The sequence below is a fragment of the Stenella coeruleoalba genome (genome assembly GCF_951394435.1).
Source record: "Stenella coeruleoalba genome assembly, chromosome: 10".
Taxonomy (NCBI): Eukaryota; Metazoa; Chordata; class Mammalia; order Artiodactyla; family Delphinidae; genus Stenella; species Stenella coeruleoalba.
The window spans coordinates 14,265,179-14,286,891 of NC_137156.1; the positions used below are offsets into that span (position 1 = coordinate 14,265,179).

Below are 21,713 nucleotides of genomic sequence, written 5' to 3' on the forward strand. Positions count from 1 at the left end.
ATCTTAACCTGGTCGGGGAACTGAGATCCTACAAGCAGCGTGGCCAAAAAAAAAAAAAAAAATACCAGCTAGTAATTCTGAGTTTGCCTTTACTCTCAGGTCTGTGAGTTCCAAGAAAATGTCCTCCTCTTCCAATTGCCTGCATCAATGGAGGTATGTATAAAAGAATGTGTTATTTCAAATAATCACTTAGAGTCTGTATTTTGGTGTGTCTGACAACATGCCTAGGGCAAAGGGCCACCCCCTGAGATCGACCCCAATCACTCCTTGGGGTTCATCTAGAGAAGGGCAGGAGACAGGAGACAGATGGTGATTCCTTAGAGAAGTAATGCAGGGGTGTGTATCTGATTTGCTATTGGAAATAGAATTATAGCTGTGTCCATGTACTTACTCCAAAAGCCAAAGTGTTTACCTCTTCCCCACAAATACGAGGTACATTGTCATCAGTTCCTTTTAATGTTTACAATCAAGACTCAACGTGATTAACTCAGATCCAGATTCTTCCCTATTAACATTACTAACTTGTACTCTAAAGTGTATTTGTGGCCTAGAATTAAATAAATCAGTCGATTGGCAGTTTCAAAAGCAAGAAAAGAGGCTCTAAATAATGAAATTAATGAATTTCTGATCTGTATAAAGACGTGCTTTGAATTCCATTTTCTGCATAAACTTTGTCTTTCAGTTTTATCAGCTTTCCTTTTTCTGTGTGTTATAACTAGGATTCAGGCTTTTGATGAGAAGCAGATTAAGTCTAATGTTAGCCATTTTATCTTGTGGTTCCTTACTGACCTGGCGTGATTTGAGGGGGTATATTTTCTTTTGGAGGGAGTGGATGGGTGGTTGACATTAATGCTATTGAACATATTTAGATAAAATAAACATGAAGATTTTCTTGAGGTGAGTTGTGAGACATCTGATTATTCATCAGCCTGGGCTGATTTTTTTTTTTTAACTTTTTTTTTTTTTTTTGCGGTACGTGGGCCTCTCACTGTTGTGGCCTCTCCTGTTGCAGAGCACAGGCTCAGGACGCGCAGGCTCAGCGGCCATGGCTCATGGGCCCAGCCACTCCGCGGCATGTGGGATCTTCCCGGACCGGGGCACGAACCCGTGTCCCCTGCATCAGCAGGCGGACTCTCAACCACTGTGCCACCAGGGAAGCCCTGGACTGATTTTTTTGAAGTCAAGCCAGTTTGTTTCACTAAAAGCAAACAAGTCCAGAAATCCACACACTGCCCTGCATGGTGTGTCCCAAATTCCAGCCTGGCCCTTGGACTTTGGCACCACAAGGGTACATGAACAAAGTTGGGAGAGTGTTGGTAAATCTGAGACACCCCAGGCACAGAACCAGCAGGTGATGTCCTCTGTTCTCCCTGCCTTCTGCTAGTCCAGGTGGTGTGGGGTTGGGGGACAGACACCCAGCTTGTAATAAGTGGCTTCAGTTCCAGGCCTGGCTTTGCTCTTGACTGGTGCTGTGGTTTGGGGCCAGCCATTTATCACATAGTGTCATTTTGTCTATTTTAACTCGGGCTTAGGAGGATAGGATGAGATCACGAATGTCAAAGTGCTTCTAAGCGTTCTTTGTTAGGAGGGGAGAGGAGAGGGAGCCATTGTACTGTGTGTGCTGTGGCTGTGAGTGTGGGTGATGAGTTTGTAGTCAGACATTCTTTCCAAAGGAGAAAAGAGAACTAAGCGGGGGGTCCCCAAAATATATTTCAAGCTTGTGAATGTGTGTGAGGTAGGAATGACCTCCTCAGTAAATATGTTGTCTTTTTAGATTTAAAATATTCCTGGGCTTCCCTGGTGGCACAGTGGTTGAGAGTCCGCCTGCCGATGCAGGGGACACGGGTTCGTGCCCCGGTCTGGGAAGATCCCACATGCCGCAGAGCAGCTGGGCCCGTGAGCCATGGCCGCTGAGCCTGCGCATCCGGAGCCTGTGCTGCGCAACGGGAGAGGCCACAACAGTGAGAGGCCCGCATACCGCCAAAAAAAAATATATATATATATATATTCCTTCATGTCACTTTTTCACAAATATTTCACAAGCATGTAGCTAATTTTATGCTCCATTAAAATGGAGGATATGTGGAGAAAGAAATGCGTTCATAAAAGCACAAGAAGTTTTTCTTGGGGGAGGTTTATGGTAAAAACTTGCATTTACAAGATTTCTTATGGTGTGCAAAGTACTTTGAATCACATTTCCATTGGCTCTTCATACTATTCTGGGAAGTAGCTATTAATATGCCCCTCCCCCAATTTACAGATGGGAGCTGAGACTCAGGGGCTAGGTGACGTGGCCCAAGTTCATAAAGTGGGTTGGTGGCAAAGCTAGAGTTTGAACCCACATCTTGCATGAGCCAGCCTAGGGCCTCTTAGCATTATTTTAATTTTTAAAATAGTGGCTTAAAGCGACACATTCATTAATCTCAGTTTCTGTACATCGGAAGTTTGGCATGATGTAGTCGGGTTCTCAGCTCAGACTCTCACTGGGCTGAAGATCAAGGTGTTGGCCCAAGTGTGTTTTAATTTGGGGCTCGGGGTTCTCTTCCAAGCTCACTGGTTGTTGGCAGAATTCAGTTCGTTCTCATGCCTTCTGTGTGGTGCCCTCCATCTTCAAGCCACGTCGAGTCCTTCTTATAATTCAGATCTCTTTGACATCCTCTTTGGCTGCATCTTTCTGACTTCCATAATTTTAAGTTATAAAGTGGCCAATGGGAACATGTTTGTCATTTTCAATAGGAAATTTAACTTTTTACCGTTCTGTTTCCCTGCTCCTTGAAGCCAAGCAGTTTGCAGACGTGATAGTATCAACTAGAAGAAATCACAAACTCAGGGAAGAGTTAAAAGCAATATCTAGCTTCCTACGAGGGAACTGTTGATCTGAACTTTCAGTTGAGCCTAGCATGGCCAAGGTTTTAACAGTAACTCTGCTTCTGGCTGGCGTCCTTGAGAGGTCTCCTTGGTCTTTACGTGAGACAGATTTTTCCACATGGGCTTAGAAGAAAACCTGATCTCATCTTTCTGAACAAACCTTCAGAAGATTCAGGATTGGACTGAATCTTGTGTTGGATTCAGGAAGGACAACTCCTTTCAAGAGTTGACTTAAAGTACAGGATGGTGTTTCCACCCAGGTCAGACCAATAAAGCAGTGGATTTCAGTTAGCGAGTTGCTGCCTGTTGTTGAAGGACCTGCACTGAAAGTCAAGATCATCACCTCTTCCATTTTCCTGCCCCAGTGCAGGAATACAGACCCTGACCAGACACTTTAGATGTTTTAAAGTAGAATGGCCACTTTTCTGACTAGAAATGGAAGACTAGAGGGAGATGTGAGACCTCTACTAGTTCCTTTTGGCTTTGGACAATTTACAATTTATCTTGGCCTCAGTTTCCTCATCTTGAAAATTGGAAGTGATTATTTTCTAAGTCCACTTCAAATCTAACCTTTTGTGTAAGATGGAAAAGATTACTAGCACCCATTGTGAGCCTCATATCCATGAGAATAGTACACAAAAGGGAAATTCTCCTTATTAGACAAGGAACTGGTAATTACCGGAAGAAGCTTCCAGGCATAAAATTATAGATAATTCCAGAAGCATGTAAAATATAGTACAAGTTTATTTAAAATAAGCAAATTCAAAGAACAATGGTTGAACTTGGTTTGTTTACAGCTCTTGATGGCTGAAAAGACTTACAACAAAAGTTGTTTGGGGAATTTTCAGGGATGTGTTTCCTCTAGTACTTATATTAAAAACATCAGAACCTCAGTATCCTTATTTTAAACACACAATGGACTATTTATTCTGAGTGCGTCAGTCTGAGGAGTCTTTTTAACATTCAGTTGCTTAGTATTGATTAATTTATCTCTATGTTTCCTATACACATGGCATGTTCTGTGAATTGAATTAAATTTACGGCACATATGTACATGTGTTAATGGATGTGTTATAGGATAGTATATATGATAGTATATTTACCTATCTGTATATCTAGTGTGTGTGTGTGTGTGTGTGTGTGTGTGTGTGTGTGTGTGTAGTAGATAGATGGATGGATGGGCACATCTACTTAGGAACAAAGAAATTTTTATTCAGACTTAATAAATTTTATTTTCAAAAGTAGAACACAAAACTACTTCTGGATTTCAAAAACAGTAAACTAAAAAGCAAAAGCTAAATCAATATTCAAAAAATTCTTTAAAATTTTGACTTTTAAACATTTGAGATTTAATTTTAAGAATGGTCACACTAAAACTCATTTCTAATATTTAAATCTGATGTCACAAATATATCATAACCAAGCAAGTAAAATAAAGACTTAAACAAATCTTCAGGTTTAATTTCTATTACCCATTTTAATGAAAACAAAAATGTGTGTTGATTGCATCTTAAAATAAAAATGGGGAAAAAAAGGGAAATGACCGTAGTCCTTCCTTACTGCTCATTCATAATCTACAGGGTATTTCTCGAATGTTTCCACATAAACATCCTCAACTGATATAAGAACACGAACTCACCCTTGGAAGGAAGAGAATGACCTGAAAGCATTGCCCAAAGTGAACCGCTGAGGACTAGAAACTTTTTGACATCACCTGTTTACTTTTTAATTCTGTCTTTAACATTCATCTAAAATTAGAATCTGCTCCATATTATTTTGATTTCATTTTAAAGATAACATTGTAAATTACCTAAGTAAAATTCACTTCTTAAAGATGCTTCACCTTTGCCTTGTTTCCTCCAGGACATGGCCCATCTGTAGTTGAACACACTGAAGAAGGCAAGTTTATTAGGTTACCATTCTCATTATGAAGCATGTATTCAGTTCCGTCTTTGTACAAACAAATGTGTGGCGATTAGTTGCCTAAAGTGACTCAGTCTGGTTGAGGAGAAAGAACACATCGGGCTATAGAAAGATGAATAACCGTATCGGGTCATGCCTGATAGATGACAGGTGAGTGGCTGAGCTATGTGTTGGGAGCAGGTGGAGGCGGATAGATATTGCTGAAACTTTTTTGGTTAGAGCTTTACAGGGACGGTACTGGATCAGGGCTTTGAAAGGTTGTTAGGATTGTGATTGCAAAGGAGACAAGGGCATTACAGAGAGGGGGCATGATGAGAGCAAGGTGGCTTGAGGATTGATAACTAGCCTAATTAAGCCGAAACAAAGCACTTGTAGAACAGAGGAGAGCCAGAAAATGACGAGGAAAAAGAGACTCTTGGATGCCAGGCTCAGGGTTGGTGGGTTCTTATTACATTGGGGAGCTGAATAACAGTTCTGAGCTTGAAGGGTGACACGTGCAAAGGTACACTTTAGCAGGTTAATCTGACAGCACTGTGCTGGTTGAATTGCAAGGGGGAAAGCTGGAAGTAGCATGACTAGTTAGGGGCACCCTGCACTAGTCTAGAGGTATCACTTAATGAAGACCTGGTCCAGAGAAAGGAAAAAAAGCAAGTGAGAAGGATGTTTATACACACACATATATGGTAGTTTCATATATATATATATCGGTAGCATTTTGGTGGTTATATCACCTACAGAATAAGTGCTTTTAAAAAGTATTACAATATCATTTTCTTAGTTGAACATCATCACTACATTGAATCTTAAAGCCTCCGTACAATTGCTATCAGTTTTTACCTAGAGCCAGTTTAGAAAAGGTTTTATTAATGTGAGGCTTACTCATAGGATTTTCCCTTAAATCGTTTTTGGAACAAAACGGAGAATAAATAATAATTCCTCGTAGGGCATGATGAAAGAGCCAGACCAAACACAGAAAAATTGTATGGGGGATATGTTTCTACTTGGTTTTAGGTAATAACTTTAGGTAATTCATAAGAAAGTAGAGAACACAGGAGAGTTTCTTACATTAATGAATTCATTAGGGTTTAAGAAATGCTTTCAACCAAACTACCTTCTCCTTTTTTAGGGAAAGCTGGGAACACAAAGTACACAACCAGCTTGACAAAGACCGGAAATGGAGCCGAGTTCTGAAAGTCCTTTGAGGAAGTTAATTGACCATGTTGTTTTCATTTACTTGGAAAGGAATTCCCTTTGAAAGTGCAGTGAGGTGTGTCTTTCCCCTTTCTTAGCTGCCACTCTGTCTGATAATAAGATAAGCTGATGTAATCTTATGTTATATACTTTAGTATTTATTGTATGTGAAGGACTAAAGCTTTTAGCAATATCACTTAGCTCAGTGATTCTATTTTACAAAGGATGATTAACCCGTTCTCATTAGAATATTCTTTTGCCCTTTGCCCATGGAAACCTTTTGCTCTCTGTACATTGGACACAGTAGCTGTTGGAGCTCTGCTTACTACAGCTGAACACAGATGCCAGGGAGGAGAGGGGAAGAACACTGAAATTTGGCCAGTTTGGCGGTTTGTTAATCAATACCCATTATTTCAGGAGGAAAAAAAGGAACAGCTGCATATAATGATCAGAGACCAACATGGCCATCCCTATAACGAATAGCAGGAGAGCTCAGCCTCCGCCACCCACCCCCACTCCCCATAGTTCTTTTTTAATAATTTTTAAAATTTATTTTTGGCTGCATTGGGTCTTCGTTTGCTGCGCACGGGCTTTCTCTAGTTGCAGCTAGTGGGGTCTACTCTTCACTGTGGTGCACGGGCTTCTCATTGCGGTGGCTTCTCTCGTTGTGGAGCACCGGCTCTAGGCGCGTGGGCTTCAGTAGTTGTGGCATGTGAGCTCAGTAGTTGTGGCTCGTGGGCTCTAGAGAGCAGGCTCAGCAATCCCCCCATAGTTCTTGCATGCTGATCAACTGAGGTTCGGGAAGGAAGAGTAAAACTTGGAGGAATGCTTGGACAGTTTTCCTAAGTTCTTCCATAGACATTGGTATATGTAAATCAATTGTTAATAGTTTTGTTGTATTGAGAGGATGAAGAAGTGAGTGATATAAAGAAATCTTTTATAATTAAAAACAATCTCTGATTCTCAGAATGATGTTTTTATCTGGCTTCCTCTCAGTTGTTTCTTTTTGTTTGTTTGTTTTTGTTTTTTGGGGTTTTTCTTTCTTTGTTTGCTTTTTCTTAATAGCCAGATATTTGTCTGTTTTCTTAGTTTTTTCAAACAAAGAGTTATTGGATTTATTAATTTTATTTTGCTTTCTAATTCATTAATTTATTTTAAATATATTTTCTCTACTTAATTTTTAAATTGTCTTTATTTACTTCTTGGGTTAAATGCTTTGCTTATTTTCGTTCTTTCTTGTTTAGCTATAAAAGCATTTAAAGGTATGATTTTTCCTTTCAATACAACTTTGATAGCATCCAAAATATTTTAATAAATGCCACTTAAGAACCATTTCTTTGGGGACTTCCCTGGTGGTCCAGTGGTTAAGACTCTGTGCTTCCAATGCAGGGGGTGCAGGTCCAATCCGTGGTTGGGGAACTAAGATCCCACATGCCGCATGGCGCGGCCAAAAACAAAAGCCAAAACAACTATTTCTTTGTTTGCTATAGTCTTGTGGGTCTTGTGGACACAAACCTCACTGGCTCTCAGAGCTGGGTATTTTGGGGGTCATCCTTCAGGTGGAAGTCCTAGTACTAAAAGTTGAGGTGTGCTAGATGTTTGTTCCAAACTCTGATTCCTCAGAGAGAAGCTGGGAGTTGTGCATTCCTCCTCAATTGTATGTCACTGTGCCAGGGGTGGGGTTTACGGTGAGAATATATCTCAGCCTTTCCTACCCACTTCCGTGTGGGTGTTTTCTTGTTTGCCTGGTGTGTAGGAGTTGATCCGCTCATTTCTAGATTTCTTTCAGAGGGAATTGCTCTGTGTGTAGTTGTATATTTGCTGTGTCTGTGAAAGGAAGTAGGTTCAGGAGCCTCCTATGTCACCATCTTCTTCTGAAGGGTACAAAGTTTGATATATAAATATCAAATCTTATTAATACTACTATATAATTCCATTTTATCTTTGTTTGCTGTTAGTCTACTTTATCTACATGAGAGGAAGGTATTCGTTTCCCTCTCCCCCCATGCTCTCATTTTTATCAATTCCCTTGTATTTCTGGTGGTTTTTGCTTATGTGTTTTTAAAACTATTTTATTTAAGTAAAAATAAAATTCATATTTTAATACATGTTAGCATATATTAACATCAAATTTAAAAATATAATAGCGTAATAACAACAGAGCCTCTGACCTCTTCTTTCCATCTTTAGTCCACTCCCCAGGCAACCTTTAATCGGTTTGGTTTTGTGTTCATCTAGTGATGCCTCTGTAAGTCTAAATAGTATGTATACACCACAAATTCTTGTTTGGGAAGTTCCTTTTAATATAACCACAATATGAATTGATTTCTTGCTACTAGTTATGAGAATTTAGCTCACTTATACAAACTCCCTCCTATCCTTCCTACCTCCTCCCAATATTGTTACATCATTACTTTTAATTCCTTTCTTGGTTACCTTTCCAAGCTTAAGAATTAAAACCTCCATTTCCCTTTCCATCCACTAGACTGTATCTTGACTCCCTACTTTGTAAAAAAGGCTATTAACATCCTTAATCCCTCCTTCCTCCTTTTCTCCTCACCCTCTCCCAATTTTAATTTGTAAAATCTATCAGTTGTACTTTTAACGTTTTTAGTAAAAACAAAGGAGAAAGTATAGTATAGTGGCAAGACCTCTGCCTCTAAAGCCAGGCTATCTGGAGGTTTGACCCACACATTACTATCTGCATGACCTTGGCCAAGTTATACAACCTCACCATGCCTTACTTTTTCTACCTATACAATAGGAATAGAGGCTGATTCTAAGTTCAGTATCTGATACATAGTAAATTCTCATTAAATATTTGTCGTTACTGTTATTTTTATTGTTATCAATACATTTCAAGACAGATATTTATTTTTTATTTTGTCTTTTATGTTACACTTTCAAGAGATTGATTCTAAAAATTGAAACCTAGTAAATATTTTCATTTTTATAAATACTTGTTTTCTTTTAGAGTCAAGCTGTGTGGTATGATTATATTTCCTTAATAAAAGAACCACTTAAAGGAGAATGCTCAAATGGACTGTTCTTTCTTATACTTCACTAATTGTTAAAAATGCTACATTTTCCATACCTTTTTTGTTTGGTTTTTGTTTATCCTGGAGTTTCTGATTGCCTTTTTTTTCTCTAATTGATAAAAAGAAACATGTATCTATCATTAGATCATTATCACTTTTAAGAGTCTTAAGCATTCTGTATTTTACTTGAGACTCTGTTCTTTGTTACAGAATCCATCAAGGTACTGTTCTAACTGGTTAATTTCCTTTCTATTGGTACATGACTTTGTTATATAACTTTCTGCTTTTCCCTGAGTATATTTTGTATGTTTTTTTATTGCACTTGTGAATTTTATCGTATATTCAGGTACTTCCTCTTCTCAAATCCTGTCTATTCTATGGTGTGTACTCTTCCCTCAGTGACTTCCCTCCCAGATCACCACTTCTTCCTGCCTCAACGTCTACTTTTAGGCCAGCTCCATAGCTGTCATGCTGAGACATCTTTTCTTATTCCTGGTTCTGATCTACTATTTCCTGGGTCTCTTGTCTTCTTTTTCTTGGTTAATCCCCTTGTTTTGCTGGAGTAAATCTTCAACTAAAAGGCGTGGGAGGCAAACTTTCTTAGTCCTTCCTCGTCTGAAATTTTTTTAGTCTTCCCTCACAATAGAGAGTTTGGCTGAGTATTGAATTTTAGATTGTAAATGCTTTTCCCTCAGAATTCTAAAGATATTAATTCCATATCTTAGTTAGCCTGTAGGGGATTTATCTTTCGCTGTTCTTAACTTTCACAGTAATGTTTAGAGTTATGAGTCCTTTTCCTTCCTCCTTCTTCTTAGTTGGTAAATCTTTTCAATGTGAACACGTTTTCTTCTTAAGCCCTAGGAAATTTCCTTCTATTATTTCTTTGCCTCCATTTTCTCTTATTAAACTCCTATTATATATTAAATCCTCTGTTTTAATCCTGCATGTTTCACCTTCCCTCTCATGTTTTCCATCTTTTTGTTCTCCTTTATGGGAGACTTCCGTTACTGGTACCTTTCAACCGTTCTATTTTATTGTGTATCTTAGCAGTCATATTTTTAATCTCCAGTAATTATTTTTAATGTTCATATTCTCCTTTTGCAGAACATCCTGTTGTAGGTGTAATATCTATTCTAATCACTCTAAGGATACTAGTCAGAACTGTACTTTTAAAAAAGTTTGCCATGGTTTACTTCTTTTGTGCTGCAGACTTCTCTCAAATGTTTGATGTTTCTTAGTAGTCTGTTCATATTTAGATGAATGAATTAAATGATCAGATATTCCTAGGGGTTCTCACAGTGGATGATATTAGATAGGCAGTAATTTTTGATTGGTGAGCTGGAGGTCCTTGTAGGAATGGTAAATTGGCTATGACTGTCATAAATTAGAAGTAATGACAGACCTATAGTGGTAAACTATCATTTGGCAAATGGTTTTGTTCTTCTGTTTAATAGATTTAATACAGTAATCTTTTATCTAGGAAGTATAGAGCCCAAGAGGGTCCCTGGGATGTCCTCAGGAAGTCTGTCAGTACTGAAATTGTGTGTAAAATTGTGTTGCATATATATTTTTCTGGAAAGAGGTTTCCATAATTTTTAGGAGGCTATGACACTAAAAAGATTACCAGTATTCAATAGGAGCATTTATCATTTAAATTCTGGTGGATAGGTATTTCTGCATAATGCTGGAATTAGAAAAAGGCATTCTTTTTGTTGGTTTTTAGTAAAAGGAGAAATTTTGTTTTCTCCTACTAATAATGGATTTGAGTGTTTTTATGTATAGTTGACATTTCTGAGCTTGAGACTGAAGCATATTTCTTACTGAAAAGCCTGAGTCACTCATTACATGGAAGCCCAGAAGAGAATATTAAGTAATTTCCAATGTACGTGGTGGCAGGATGAACATAAGCTGGTCTCTCCTTCTGACCACCCAAGTGGCCAGCTACTCTGAATGCTTTTTCTTGTACCTTCATGTTTTGGGTCCAAACTAGCTAAATCAGTGTCTTCTAGATGTTTTCTCTAAATAAGCTAGTGAGCGTTTACCTGTCCCTAAACAAAACCCACAGATCTGCCTACCTAAGTTTGGCAATCAAAGCCCCGTGGCCACTAGCAAGTTTGCCTCTACTTTGATCTGTGATGTGTATGACACTATATTCTTTGGCTGCTCTAAAGCAGACTGCCAATTAGATCCAAATGTGTCAGCCTTGGAGTGGGTGCTGGTGGCCAAGTTTCCATTAGTGGTTACTACTGATTGATGCCTGCAGCATTCTGTTCATTTAGAAATAGAAACCTATTCTCATGTTTAATCTTGGGGTTGGGAGAGGAGGTAATGGTGGGGTTAGGGGGAGAAAATCCCAGAACACAATTGAATCTTTATTTATTTATTTAAATTAAATCTCTTTATATCTCTCAACTTTTAACTTCTGTTTTTCCTTTAACACAGGAAAGACTCAAAATAATAGGAGGTTGTGATTCTGTTGTTCAGATTAGGGTATGCTTTTTATTTTCTGAGGTATAGAAGGTTGAAAGGAAGAGGAAAGAAAGCCACATTTATTGGAAACCAGCTCTGTGCCTGCAACTGTGTTAGATACTTTCAAGTGTGACCACACACGTGTTCTCTAACAGTTCTACGAGTTAGTGTCTGCGTACTGTTGAGGCAATCACGGTTCAAGAAGAGGAATAGAAGAATATATTCCTTCTATATTGCATACATTATTGCATACATTATAAGTGCCAAAACAAATTCACACAGGTATCTGTTGGATTCAATAGTCTGTGCTATTTCTATTCCACTGTATAACAATGTTAGTGATTATGGGGTTAATCCCTCTAGCATCTGAAAAGAGCTTGGAAAAAGCCCCTATTGCATAATGAAAAGGGGGATATTTAGGCTAGAAGCTTACCTGCGGGTCACCATAGACCAATATAGAAAAAATTAAACCAGGGGCCTAATTTCTAGATTTCAGCTTTTGCATTCATACTCAGAAATGGACTGGGGTTTACTTTTCTTATCTACACTTGGGCTAGTTTCTTGAAATCAAATCATTGTTCTCAGAAGTAAACTACACCAGGGGAAAGGATGGAGGAGAAACAAACAAACCTCTCTTCTTTGTTAATGAGTCATATTGTCTACACTTGGTTTTTCATTGACACCAGCTGGGGTGGTTTTTGCCCATCTCTCAAGGAGGATCCTAATGATGATTCATGGGGTCTGCATCTCATTTGCGGTACCAATTAATTCTGGAAACTCAAAATGCATTCAATTGAATGTATGTTTAAAAACATTTTTTTCTTTCTCCCCCATGCTTTTTATGGGAGGAGTGTAATTTGATATTTGGGACTGTGTTACACAAAAGTTGGTGGAGTATACTTCACTATGGCTCTTCAGAAAAGCGAGGTTTATTGTAACCAGAAGTTTCAGCAGTGGTGAATAGCCTGGAGCAGAGGTTGGCAAACTTTTTCTATCAAGAGCCAGATAGTAAATATTGTAGGCTTTGCAGGTCTATGTTCTCTGTGGCAACTTCTCGACTCTGCTGTTGCAGTGTGAAAGTAGCCACAGACATTATGTAAACGCATAGGTGCAGCTGTGTTCCAATAAAACTTTATTTACAAAAACAGCAAGCGGGGCCAGATTTGGCCTGTGAGCTGGAGTTTGCCAAACCCTAGCCTAGAGGATGTCTCAGGTTTTTCTACGTATATAATACCTACCACCAAGCAAATAGTAAGTACTCATTAAAAGTTTTATTTGTCTTTTTTTTTAAATGACTAAATGCATATACAAAGGAACAGAAGAACTCTTTCACTATGGTCTGAATTCATGTATTGAAATTCATATACTGGAAACCTAATGCCCAAGGTGAAGGTATTTGGACATGGGGCCTTTGGAAAGTGATTAGGTCATGAGGGTGGAGCCCTCATGAATGGGATTAGTGCCCTTATAAAAGGGACCTCAGAGAGTTAGCCTAATCCCCTCCCTACCGTGTGAGGTCACAGCTAGAAATTGGCAGTCTGCAACATGGAAGAGAGCTTTCACCAGAACCCTACCATGTTGGCACCCTGATCTAGGACCTCCAGCCTGAGGAATGTTGAGAAATAAATTTCTGTTGTTTATGAGTCACCCAATCTATGGTATTTTGTTATAGCATCCAGAACAGACTAAAACATCTGCCAAGGCTTCATTACTATCACCTGTGTTATAAAATAAGGAAGGAGTTGGTAGGAATGCTCAATTTATAGATAGAAGAATAAAGTATAAGGAATCAGGGCCCCTAGAAGTTGTGGGCAAATTTTTATTTAGAATTCAAGCTTTTTTTTTGGCTGCACCATGGGGCATGCTGGATCTTAGTTCCCAGACCAGGGATCAAACCCCTGCCCCCTGCATTGGGAGCGTGGAGTCTTAACCACCAGGGAAGTCCAGAATTCAAGCTTCTTGACTCTATTCAATGCTGCATTTGCTGAGCTCCCTTGGTTTCGTATTATTTTATCATTTATTCTAAGGAAAGCTGCTTCTTTCAAAGATAATACTCTTCATTTCTGCTGTATCAGATAAGGTTCTCTGCATTGTAATAGATGGAACAGCCTTCAAACAGACTTAAACAATACAGGGAATTTACTGGCTGATGAACTTGAAAAGTCCAGATGTGAAGTAGGCTCCAGACAGGCTTTACTCAGTCACTCAAAGTTACCAAGCACCCAGTTCCTCTTTGCCTCTGTTCTGCCTGCCACCTGGGCGTCTTCACTCTTAGATTCCACCCTGTGGGATATCCCTTAAGGTTTTCTTGTTTGGTGATGGTGGCGTGGGCAAAGTGAACTTCTCAAACTTCTGCTAACCTTGACCGATTAAGGGAACAACATAGATAAGAATGGACTAACGTGTCCTCGTGTGGTCACGGGGAGCAGAATGAAATTAGGTAAGTTAATGGAATATTTGGCGGTCTTGAGCACTGGGAACAAACCAGAAAGTAGATGCATTCTAGGGAAAAGAGCACCTTTGGAGGTATGTAAGAGCCTAGCAGGGATGCTGAGCCCAAAACCATTTAGAGTCACTGGAGTCTAGGTAGAAGTTGGGATATAAAGGTGGATGAACAAGTAGGGAAGAACCAAATCCCGAAGCCACCTGAAGCAGTCAGCTTTTATCTCCAAGACAAATGGGCCTTGCTGAAGAATTTTGAGCAAGGGAGTGATGGAATTGGACTTGAACGTCAGAAAAATTATTCTGACAGCTTTGTGGAAGGAGGTTCAGGGAGAGGCAGGAAGAAAAGCAACGAACTTAATACAATCAGCTGCATAGAGAAGAGAGGAAGGGGAAGAGAGCCATTTAGATAGAGTTAACCCCCTAGATATGGGGAAAAGTGAAGCAGCCAGAATGACTTCTGGGCTTGTTTCCGTAGCTGGGCCCAAGGTGGTGCCATAAACCGTGATGGATATGAATAAACATGTCCCTGTGCCTTGGTCTTTGAGGACGTGTATGTGGGGGTCTGGGCTGTATTGTGTATTTTCCCAGATATATTAACCCTAATAGAGGTGACAATCCCCAGATATTATCCTAGTTGCGCAAGCCAGGGTGGGATCTCTGCAAACGTCTATAACTAGTTTAAAGCCTCGGTTCCTACCTCCTTTGAGAAGTGCAGAGTGCGGGCCAGATTGAAATCAGATGTAGCCACAGAGCCCCTGGGCTACTGAGCCTCTTCAAATAAGCACTGGGTGAAATCATTGTGGGGGGAAACTGACCTTTCTGTCTAATCTCCTCAGGCTGCTCTTGTTAATGGAACAAACTACTCGTCAAAGCCACCTGGCCCTGAAAGGAAAACAATGCCTTTCTTTTGCTTTTGTAAAGAGCCTGGCAGGAGGATTCACCGTATGCAAATGCCTTAGGCATCCTGGTGGGGAGGGAAGGGAGGGGGGCGGTCCTGAGCCCTGTGTCCATCTGTGACTCAGCCAGGCCTCACAAAGAGCATTCTCCAAACCTGCAAGGGAAGAAAGCGAGTTGAAAGGAGCCTTGTCATTGTTCTGGCCATGGGAACATATGTCAGAAACATTGTTCCAGCTGCTGCAAAAAGCACTGCTTCCCGGGCAACATCATGCATTACATTGGTGACAGTAGCAGCTGCAAGGCCAGCCTGTGAGTGACCAGAGGAAGGGTAGGTGCACGGAGAGAGCTGAGTGGGCAGTCACAATTTTGCAAGACGCCCTCTCCTTCTTCAGGGTCTCAGCTTAGCCTGCCTCCAAAGGCCTGAATGTTGGGAATGTGGCTGGGAGGCAAACTGAACGTGTGATTTAATCAAGTTTGGTTCTTTAGCTAGAAAATGCTTTGAGATTATGGTAAAAAGGACCCTAAATTGAAATGCAATGTCATTCTCATTAGCAATCCAGGAAGCCTTTGAAAGCTCCAGTGTGAGTGAGCTGATTTTCAGGTAAAACCAGTCTCTCAAGCATAGCTGAGGAGGTGGAGAATGGGCAAATGGGCAGATGTGGCAGACAGAGCTGTGAAGTACAGCTATGAATGTTACAGAAGGATTTTTTTTTGGTTTTGTCTCTAGCTTCCTTTTTTCTCTGGCCCTTCTGTTTCTTTCCTGTCTTAAAATGTTCTCTCCTGATATTATGGAGAAGAAAGAAGTCCCCAGGACTTGGTTTTAGGCACAAATGAGCAACTGAAGCCGTCCAGAGAACTCCGGTCAAGCCAGTTCAACTGCCTGCGATGAATGTGCGTGATGGGTCAGGCACTGTGTTACCAATGGAGCTCAGGGGAGGGGTGATAACAGTTGAGACACAGTCCACATGAGGGAGTTCTGAATGTGCTCACTGTCTGTGGGGGAGGATGGGCATCTTTTCAAGTCATTGTAACACACATCCCAATGTAGTAAGGGATCTGGGGAAGGTATAAACAAACTAGCAAGCAATGCAAAGACAAGTAGAAGTATTCTGACAAGAGACCTGGGGAAGGTTTCAGGAAAGAACTGACATGGGGAGAGAGAGCCAGGGAAAGCCAGCGATGGTGAGAACAGACAGTATTCTTGCTGAGGAGGAGCTAGAATGTTCTGAGAGGAAATACAGCTGCGAAAACTCTGTTGGGATGGGTGACACAGCAGGAGGCCATCTATGATTAACTTGCTTCCCTCAAGGTATTGGAATTTGGGACAGTTAATCTTTCATAGTTAGGAAAAGTTAACACCTCACTGAGTGTTGGAATCAGGCTAAATCGGGTTGGATTCTCACTGGGGTGTTTCCATAGGAACAGATGAGGCCTCTGACCTTTCGTTAAATGGCTCAGCCAGAAAAGGAGAAGAGTAGAGTTTTTCCTGGTCTGTTCTTCCCTAGTTAATATTTATTGAGAGTCCTTCCTGGGTGCTGTGGAAACCACCTGATTACCAGGAATGTGGAGTCAGTTGGAGGAGATACAGAAGTCGTTTTTATTGCTTAGAATATGAAACTGACGTTTTTCAGAGCCCCTGAAGGCACCGAAACCATTCATCTAATAAAACATTTCTCTTAGGCCTTTACTCTGCAAGCCAAGACACAGAACAGTCCTTCTGGAGGCCTTGTTTCACATATTCTTTGAGACATGTGTTTCCGAACACTTTGAGTGAATTATGCGTTCGCCTCATTTTGAGTCAGTGACTGCTTCTGGAGATGACGTGGATGGATTGTTTGGTAGTGTCAACAGAGCCCCACCTAAGAAAAGTGGGAAAATGCAGAGGCCAGAGTCCCTACAGCACTACAGAAGGGGTGGTGTGGGGTGGGAAGTGTGGACAGGGCAGGAAGTCACATTTATTGAATATCTTTGTAGGCACTTTGCTAGGTACTTTGTAGGCAATATATTCATTACTTTTTGAGACTCTTGAAGGAAATAGCAGGTATCCCTATAGAATGATGAAGAAAGACTCTGAGAGGTGAAGTAACTTGCCTAAGGCCTATCTACTGGGCAATGATGCAGCCATGATTCATAGGCCAGAATCCAGGGCTTACACCACCCTGCCGGGGCTGCTCCCAGGGCAAGTGCTGCTCTATCAGAAAGCAAACAGTACTGTTCTTTTATTGGGCTAATACCAGGAAAAAAGAGAGGGCAAACGGTACTACTCCACCAGCAACCTCGCTACAGCTAGGGCAAAACTTTCAAACTTTTTTTTGTTCAGCACTGTAGTAAGAAATATATTTGACAAGAAGATCCAGTACAGTTTTACATATAAAATTTCAAAAGTTTTATGAAGCGATTCTTGCATTCTGACTGCGAGGTGCTCTGTTTTCTGTTGAAGTAATCTGTTCTATTCGTTTAGTTTAAAAAAAAAATGCTGATCCTGAATCTCCAATTTGGGGGTGGCCTGCTTAGTGAAAGCACTCGTTGGGGGTAACAAACTGGAGATTTATTTGTAACATTGGACAAAGGAATTTTGGCAAGTCTTTCCTCTTTTGCATACACCCCTCTGGCTAAAAATACAATGTTACCCTTTTATGATTTATTTTTCCCCTAAAGGCTGTCTGGTTCTATTGTTCATAAAAGAAATAGGCAAACCATTTACCTGTCTCCAAGAACCTTTCCCTCGTGTGTAGGGTTACAGGGCAGGGTAGATTCTGCTTCTTCTACCTTCCTAGGGACAAAGGGCTCCAGTCAGCCCTCAATCAAGAGGGAGTTTTGAATGTGAGGAAGCTGATTATGTCTGCTTTTTAAATTATTTTCCTTGTCCAGGTCACGTAGAGAGAATTTCTCTCATGACTCCTACCTGTGAGTAAATAGAACGTTTAAAGCCTCACGCTTTTACTTTAATCATGGAAATATTGCTAGATTTGGTTGATGGGATTGGAGAGAGAGAGGTGGTATTTAATGAGGTGGATTTTACAATTCCATTCACCCTGACAGGAGGGGCTCTGATATGAGGATCATGTTTGCCAGGTTGGTGGGAAGAAACCTGTAGGAATCAATCATTCTGAAGGCACTTTGCATGCTATGAAGTGCCAGGCAAATATGAGGAACTATTGCTATTAGGTGTGATGCTGAGTAAGAGCAAAGCTCTTTATCTTGTCTGTAAAAATGGCAGGTCTTTTCTTTTTCTGTTGTTATAAATTTATTTATTTATTTAATTTCTGGCTGCATTGGGTCTTCGTTGCTGCACGTGGGCTTTCTCTACTTGTGGTGAGCGGGTACTACTCTTCGTTGTGGTGCGTGGGCTTCTCATTGCTTTGGCTTCTCTTGTTGAGGAGCATGAGCTCCAGGCGCGTGGGCTTCAGTAGTTGTGGCGCGTGGGCTCAGTAGTTGTGGCTCGCGGGCTCTAGAGCACAGGCTCAGTAGTTGTGGCGCACGGGCTTGGTTGTTCTGCGGCATGTGGGATCTTCCCGGACCAGGGCTTGAACCTGCATTGGCAGGTGGATTCTTAACCACTGCGCCACCAGGGAAGCCCCAGCAGGGCTTTTCTTGACACAGGTGAGGCTTGTAGCAAATTATTGCTCTTTGTCTGACCACAAAAATTGTTACTCTTTATTTGACCAATAAATCCAAGACACACTGATTCCCTATTACATACTAAGTATCGTGCTGGACCTTGTGGAGGCTGAAACCAAATGAGATGTGGTCTCTGCACTTTAGGTGCTTAAAATTGATCTTCAGGGAGAAGAGACATTTAAGGCAGAAAACAAAAACATGAAAAGTCCGTGATGGTGTGTAACTCAGTGCTGAATGGCATGCTACAGAAAAGCCAAATGGTCAGATTCGTCAGAGGAATCCAGGTCTGCCTCATGGTCTGTGAAGGAAACTCCACATTGGAAATTAGAGGAATGAGGAGGCAGCAGAGGCCTGTTTATCTGGAAAGCTCTACTCAGTAACCTGCAACTCTTGGGATTTATTTGACCTGATTTGTGGTGTTGATTAAACTCAGGCTTCAAGACGTCCCGTGCTCTATGTCCTGCACCAAAGCCTTGGTAAAGAATTTAACTGAAGGACTGTGACTTCTGGGTCTCGGTGTATTTGTCAGCTTGGGCTCCCATAAAAAAATACCACAGACTGGGGGGTTCAAACAATAGAAATGTATTTCTCATGGTTCTGGAGGCCGGGAAGTCCAAGATCAAGGTCCTGGCAAAGTAAGTTTCATTCTGAGGCCTCTTCTCTTGGCTTGTAAGCTGCTGTCACTCACATGACCTCTTTTTTTTTTTTTTTTTTGGTGGTACGCGGGCCTCTCACCGCTGCGGTCCCTCCCGTTGCAGAGCACAGACTCCGGACGCGCAGGCCCAGCGGCCATGGCTCACGGGCCCAGCCGCTCCGCGGCATGTGGGATCCTCCCGGACCGGGGCACGAACCCGCGTCCCCTGCCTCGGCAGGCGGACCCCCAACCACTGCGCCACCAGGGAAGCCCCACATGACCTCTTTGAGAGAGTGCTAATCTCTTTTCCCTTTCTTATAAGGACATTAATCCCATCATGGGAGCCCCATCCTCGTGCCCTCACATAAACCTAAGTATCTCCCGAATACCCCACCTCCAGATAACATCACATTGGGAGTCATGGCTTCAACATATACATTTGCGGGGCGGGGGACACAAACATTCCGTCCACAACACTCTGTATGCTCAAGTTCTGAGATGAAAGGGAGAAAGGGAAAAGCACAACAGAACTTCCGTCTCCTCTGCCACCTTTGAGCTTTGTTGTAGCAAAAATGCATCCTAAATATTCTACTATCAGTGATGTGGTCACTTCTTTAAGGCCTCACTGATTTCAACATTTTTGTTGTATCTGAAGTTGAGGCATGTTGGAAGGCTGCCAGAGTGCCATGCACCAAATTATGTGTTGAGTATTAGGGCCTCTTGAATGCATGCACTTGAGAAGTGTGTACTCTGTTAGGCAAATCATACAACTTGCCCATCAGCTTCCATAATTAATCTGACATATAAATAGTAGAGAGGCCACTGCTTGGTTCCTTCCCAATTGACTACCTATTCCTGACTTAGTTATAGCCAAAAGTTATGAGTAAATTTTTTCCCCCTTTGGTTCTTCCATTATTTCCAATGCCGTCTTCCTATTTGAGTCTTCTCTTCTGCTGCTTCTTCCTTGCTCAGAAAGACATAAAGTAGCCATGAATTGTTTGTCTCCTTATTTTTCTGGCTGTGGACCAAGAGGAGCCATACCTGGTCCATTCATTTAAGATAAGCAGAGGTGGGATGTAGTCAAATGTTTATAAAGAAAATTTTAAGGAAAACAGAGTGTAGGGGGTTAGTGCCCTCTGAGCCAGTATTAGGAGAGGCCCCTGATGTGCTGGGCAAGGCAACACTTGGTTTGTGAGGAAAGAATCCCACAGCCTCAATAATGACCCATGGCCACTGAGCTTCTGAGGTTTTCCTTCCAAGTAAAGCAGGCTCCTGGGCAAGTAGGGTGACCCTAATTTTCAACATTAATTTTTCTTATCAACATTCAGTTTCTTAATATGGTTTGCCAGGGTAACCCAGGGAGGCATGTCCATCCTTTTTGATGACCCAACCTAAGTCACATCACTCAGGATATCACAGAGGATACCTGTATGATTATATGGAGTCAAAGAAACTTGTGGATGGAGGAACTTTAGGGATTCTTAGTCTGGTTCTTGATCTCAGGTAAGGTAAGCAAGGCCCACTGGGATGGTGTCTTATGTCAGTCAGCAAAAGAGCTGACACTATATCTAGGCCTCCTGACTCCCACTCAACTCACTGTCATTTTTCACTGTGCCCAGCTTGGAAAGTTTATACTTTTGTGTGTGTGCGTGTGCGTGTGCGTGTGTGTTTGAGATAAACTTCCTTGGAGGATTGCCTGGTATTGTATCAAAATGCTGGAAATTATGGGCTTCCCTGGTGGCATAGTGGTTGAGAGTCCGCCTGCCGATGCAGGAGACGCGGGTTCGAGCCCCGGTCCGGGAAGATCCCACATGCCGCGGAACGGCTGGGCCCGTGAGCCATGGCCACTGAGCCTGCGCGTCCAGAGCCTGTGCTCCGCAGTGGGAGAGGCCACAACAGTGAGAAGCCCGCATACCGCAAAAAAAAAAAAAAAAAAATGCTGGAAAATTTATGTTTATGGTTTAATAGGTAAGGTTGGCACTGATTTACCTTTTTTCACATTTTTAGCAGAGCAAGTAGCAGATCTAGAGGTGATAAAGTTTAGAAAATATGCTGGGATAAAATCTCTTAAGTCAACAAAACTAAGGCCATGTTTTGTTCAGGGCTCTGTGTTTTGTTATTAATTCATCCTGGGGTCAGACTGAATCATTGCCTTTTTCTAGGCGGTTTTCATGGGCAGTTGTCAGAAGAGAGGCTCTGTTTTCAGGCATTGCGATATATATTGGGTGGGGGGGGCGTGGGTAGACAGATATGGTATCAGGGAGAAAGAGAGAAGAAGATGGCAGTGCAGCCACAAGGGAAACGGCACTTGTGTCAGGAAACATACTTCTTTTCCATCATGATTTTGTTATTGAAATATAGTTCATTTCACATCTTAAGGCTTCTTCTACTATTGTGGAGAATAAAGATTAATTAAAGGTACACTTTATGACAGCTTGTGTGTTCACAAAACATCCCACAACAGGAAACCAGGAGACAAGTTGCCTCAACTCTGCAACTAAGAATCCAAGAGCGTCCAAAAGACCCCAGTTCCTCTATGTCATGAAGAGGTGAAGTAGAAGACTTATTTAGTTCTCTTGTAGTTCCCCAATTCTAGGTCATCCCTCATGGCAAGATACCCTGTTTCT

The 21,713-nt window shown here is 41.3% G+C and overlaps 1 protein-coding gene across 17 annotated transcripts in view; it reads left to right on the forward strand.

The window, feature by feature from the left end:
- The window catches only part of RNF144B (ring finger protein 144B), an 850,456-nt gene that overhangs the window by 169,754 nt on the left and 658,989 nt on the right, over positions 1–21,713 (forward strand). For all 17 annotated transcript variants that reach the window (XR_013830101.1, XR_013830102.1, XR_013830103.1 and 14 more), the window contains exon 8: positions 100–153. The gene's annotated coding sequence lies outside the window, so the exon portion shown is untranslated. The remainder of the gene's footprint in view (positions 1–99; positions 154–21,713) is intronic.